Raw genomic sequence first — 5582 nt, forward strand, 5'->3', positions numbered from 1 at the left:
GAACTTTCCTACAATGACATTAAAAAGTTGCTACATATCTAAATTGCAGTGGGAAATCAGATCTACGTGGCCAATTCTAGTCCGTTCAATTTGTCACCTTAGAAGGCGACCGCACATCATCTCCTCACTGTGCCGATAAAATGGCCTAACCCTTGGTTTCTTCGTTTGGCATGGTGTCCACCACCACAACAACAAAACCTACGCGCTCCAAAGGCGCGTACCTTCAAACGTTTGAAACAGTTGGAAGTGCATGCAGCGAAGGCAGGCGGTCCAAACTTCCAAACATGTTCAGTGACGTAATATCCGTAAGCATAACGGTGGGACCGAGGTGATCTAGTGTCACGTCAGCATGAATTAGAGCCGTTGATCCAAGGGGGACGGTGGAGATGCCTTGTCTAGAGAGCTCAGCTATCACATTATCGGTAGAAGGTGGGTTGAGGCCTAAAGGCAAGGGCAACCATGGCTTGCTTATTGCTTCTTTCACAACCTCGTCAATCACCTCCTCTGCCTGCAATGACACTCGAAAACACGTACAAATCGTTATTGCAAATCACTTTTAACGACTTTTTCGAGCTCGATTCGATAGATCTTCTGATGTAAGAAACATTGATTAGAGTGTTTGAATGTTTCAGGTTAAAATAAAATCCATAAGAAAGAAACATGTTAATTACCGGCTGATGTTCAACAGAACTTCGAGGCATGCCACTGTTATCCATGGTGCTCGAACAATGAACCCATGCGCATTCTGCATATTCTTGAAAAGTAGAATACTGTGGATTAAAATGCTTTCATGAGCTTCAAAGACTACCAAGAATATTTCAACTTCTCCGAATTACTCACTTGATTGTTCCGAGCAATTTCCTGGAGGTATGAGCATAACAGGGCAACCCCATGCATCAGCGTGCACCTGAAATAAAAAAAGTTCATATATCATCTCTCTCTTAAATACATTTGAATATGTAGGTTGCTTTGTTTCTGCTAGCATAATAACAATAAACTTACCCCTGGATAGGGCTTCCAATGCCAGGTTTCAGTTGGTTGCCACGGGTAGTAACCTTGCGAGCCCCACGACAGGATGCTGGCCGGATGAGGTGTTCCCCACATGGGATAGAAAGGACCAACCGGGACAACATGATTAAAGGGACACGGAGGGAAGGCCATGATCGGTTTATGTGGATAACAACTCCTGTGTGTTTGATCTCTTCGTGGCCATCTTTGATCAACTTCCTTCGGCAAAATGTGTCTCTTTTGCATTCGATATTTCTGCTTCACATAAAATGATACAATGTTGACTTATTTGCTCAGAGCAAGAGAGAAGACTTGCCACATTTAACATCAAAATAACCATTGTTCTAAAACAAAAACTTAATAGGGATCGAATTTCAAATGAGGACAAGCAGTGCAATACACGCACTGAATGAAAGCACTATAATTACGAAATCTGATCGAGTATCTAAGAGGCTAAAATGTCGCCAACCTGAAGATGACTTGCTACATTGTGCCTTGTCAATCCTTCTACTTTCATCAGCTCTAGTATTCGGGAAGGTATGGCTTGATCTATACCTAGTTGGTCAACTGCCTGGACAAATTTCTTGTGCAGTTCAGTTGTCCAGTCTACCTGAGAACTCGAAACAAAAAACATAAAGTGAGCTTTAATAGAAACACACAATTATGTAAAGAAGCCGGAAGTATTGTCCAAAGGTGGTTGGTAAATTGTTTTCAGAAAACGTCACGAAATTTTAAAATCTAAAACTTATCACTCAAGACTTTGATTTTGAACACAATTATTGTGGAACTGTGTAATCTAGTGATGGTAACATAGCAATTAGTGAATAATCTCAGTAAAAAGATGTTTTCTATGCTTGTATAGCGAAAAGACTGCCCGGCACAAGTGCACGATATGATGCCAATTAAAGGGGATGTTACCACAAATCAGTACAGTTCTATACACATTAAACTTGTGAAATATTGCCAAGAGAGGATGAATATGAATGAATATATCACAATCCTTAATCATAGGATAGTTTTACTATAAGTTGCATTACCTTCAATTTTTTTCGATTAGCTTTATTCGGACATGAAATATGAAGACCAGACACAGTATTTGGCCTTTTGGCACCAGCATGAGAATCTTGGCTGTTTACTCTATCTTGAGGATGAGATTCCACAATATGTTTACCGTTGGTACCATTGACTAAGTCAGCCTCCTCTTTTACCATGGTCTCCCTTTGTCCCTGCGGTTGGTCAACTGGTGCAGTTAGTCCAGCAACTACATTGCCACTGGTAGTTTCGACAGATTTTGATTCTCCATCCGGCTCCCCACTCTCTTTTTCAGTTGAGCAGTTGGTATGTTCTTGGCCATCTTCATTGACTAATAATCTTCCACCCTGTTCTAATTGTGGTGTCGAAGGAGCCGGGTACTTATTATTTACTGCTGAGAGTTCACAGTCATTTTCATGAACCACAGATGCATCTTCTATTTTATCCGAGTGCTCATGCTTAGGTTCTTCTTCCGATTGCAGATGTAGTATAGAAGCCACAGAATCTTTAACAGGTTTTAGTGATTCAGAAAGGTCATTCCCCCCTACACTAAATGCCTGAGAAAGACTAATCAAATGAGAATTTCTATACCATAGTACCATGATTGCCATTTATATGTAAATTCAAGCTGTCATACAAGAGAATATACACCGACCTTATAAACCACGTGCTGCCATATACTCCTTAGTTTATCCTCAGATAGTGGTTTCCTAAGAAACTCAACTGCACCAAGCTGTAAATAAGTTGTAAAACATGCATCAGCGGTTTGCAATTATGGCGTGTAAGAATGAACTTGAGCACTGATCTTCAACTGAAAATTCCTATGTTTCATCTATGGAAGCAGGTGACAATATTAAATAATTAAGAATCTAAAACTTTTGAGTTGAAAATTTGGACATACACGTATAAAGCTGAAAAGAAATGTAAAACTGTTCAATAAATGGTAGGAAGGAAAAACATCTTACTGCTATGCACTTCATCATCGTGCTGATACAATGAATATTCGAAATCACTGAAACAAAAAGGATTTAAAACAGCATTAGGACTCAACAATACGCCCAACAAATTTGATTACAGTCATAGATGCAAAAAAGAAAGGTCCAGGACGAATCAACAGGGTTTCATATAAAGTAAAGATATCAGGCAAAAGCAGGACAGCTTTCCTTTGAACTTACTAATAGTAGGCAAGTCCTTAGCAGTTTCAAGAAACTTCAGACCCCCATTGTTACTGCTTGTAGTGACCTGTGATCATACACATCGTTAGTGTAAATTGCATTTCTGCAACAAACACAACAACAAGGATATACTCTATGTATCTCAATGAAACAGTATTCTGATGATGGAAGTGGAGCCGTGGCATTATTGAATTTACATCAAGTATAACGGAGCAGGCTTATATAAAATTTATGGCAAGTTATTGCTCTGTGCCAGTATAACAATGAGAAAAACTGTGTAATCATGCTGAAGGTTCAGTTCAGTGTGCTTATGAAAAATCATCAACGTTTCACACATTGCCTTTTAACTAGTTCTCTTATCCTTAGTTGAAATTTTTTGTCGAACTCAAAATCCACTAGTTACCTCTACAATGGCTACATGGAAGCTTTCGGGTCTACTTGAAACTGCGGCAAGAGCTTCATTTTCATTGGAGAAGATATACACTGCGATAAGGCATAATAATTTTTATCATACATTTGGAGAGAGAGATATAAAAAGAAAAAGAAAGATACAATAGCAGGTGATAAAAATAAATGGCATATTAATGATACAGGAGATCACTGTGAAAGCACGCCGCGAACACAAGATTTAAGCAACATTTACCAAAGGGAACTGCAGAAAACTTTAAACAGTGTGATTGAAATAATAGTCTGAGAAGCAGCATTTATAAACTTTTACAGAAAACAAAAACATTACTCCAATGGGCACTCAATACAACTGAAGTCTGAAAAAGAAAGCATGTACTTACTTTAAGAAAGATTTCAATAATCAAACCTTTTTTCTAAAACTATATATATATATACATATACATAAATACATATGCTTTCTGTTGGTTTGAATCAGCATGTGGAGCGCAAAACATATTTATAGCTGAGTCAAACAGTGCAACAAAGTGAGCCCTATTAGCACATAATCTCCAAGCTTTCATGTATATTTACAGTCCAAATCCAAACTTCCATAAAACCAAAAAACTGCCCAATCTAGAGCAATGGGGGCAATAGTCAGAGAAGAGAATAATCATGTGAAGTGAATAATAATGAAACTAATGACTACTTAAATCTGGTTTTGAAAAGAAATAACTAAGAATTAAAAGTGGTAGATTCTGACCTATATAATCCACAGCTTCAAGCTTTGATTTTATGTCTGCAGCAGAATCGTTGTCCTCATCAAGGAGGAGGACCCTGAGACCCTTTGGGAAATCCTTCCATTCTGATAAATCATTTCTAGTGCAAACCAATAGCTGGTTTGGCATCCTTTCTCAAGCAGCCAAAAAGTGTTGCAAATTACTGCTTATCATCATCCGGTTACCTTTGCATGACCACAGGAAATTCCCCATTAAAAAAATAAAACTTGCAACTTGTCTAATAATCAAAACTGGTTTTCAACAGAGAGATATATATATACAGTTTTAGTGAATGAAAACGCATTGGAGAGACTCTATTAACCAATTATAGCATATAGTTATATACCCCAAACACTCAACTATTACCGATCTCTGAAGATTCTGATAAAGTACTTTATTGAACACTGAACAGAAATACCTTGGTTAAAGATCTAAGGCATGAGGACTTTACTATGAAAATATGCATGCATTATCAAGTACTTAATCATCCACCAAATAAAGGGGGAAAAAGACAATTTCTGTACCAGTGATGAATACTTAATGGAGTGATAGCAGAAATGAAAGAGAGATGGAGAAAGATCTTGGTGTTATATCAGAACAACCCATGTAAGATCTCGTAAAATTCATTAGAAAATAGCCAAAATTTCGGAGATTAAAAAAAGCATTTTGAATGGAGAAGTATGCGAAACGTTTCAAAGGGAAGTACCAAAAGAACAGATTAAAAGAAAATAAAACAATGCTTAAAGCACATTTCATGCATGCAGAACAACAAAGCCACCATTTTATGCGAAAACGAGAAAGACCCACCTTTCTTTTCCCTATTCTGATATCCAAGAAACGAAGTTGCATGCAGCCAAAGATAATTAGCGATTACCAGAAAAAAAAAAGAGAGAAAAAACCCAGAAAGAAACTTTCGAGGACAGACTATATATGAGTTTAGGGGATAATAAGGATTAAAATTTAGAAACATGGATGCCTTTTAAAGTCTTCGATATTTCTACTTACAGATCCCTTTGGCCGCACATTATAAAAAGGGTAAAGTACATAAACAGCCTCCGATTATATAACGTTGTTTTATTAAATTCATGATAATAGGATGTTACTTTATTGAATCTCTTTATTATTAAAAGTTATGTAATGATTCCCTGATTAATGATATTATTTTGTTAATTTTTCCGACTATTAAAAGTTATAAAATAGTCAT

General features: G+C 37.2%; 1 pseudogene; it reads right to left on the reverse strand.

The window, feature by feature from the left end:
- Window positions 1–240: 240 nt before the first annotated feature.
- On the reverse strand, window positions 241–5334 carry LOC120210007 (annotated as a pseudogene).
- Between the last annotated feature and the right edge of the window lie 248 nt (window positions 5335–5582).

Source organism: Hibiscus syriacus, unplaced genomic scaffold (assembly GCF_006381635.1).
Source record: "Hibiscus syriacus cultivar Baekdansim isolate YM2019G1 unplaced genomic scaffold, ASM638163v2 tig00021708_pilon, whole genome shotgun sequence".
In the NCBI taxonomy this organism is placed as follows: Eukaryota; Viridiplantae; Streptophyta; class Magnoliopsida; order Malvales; family Malvaceae; genus Hibiscus; species Hibiscus syriacus.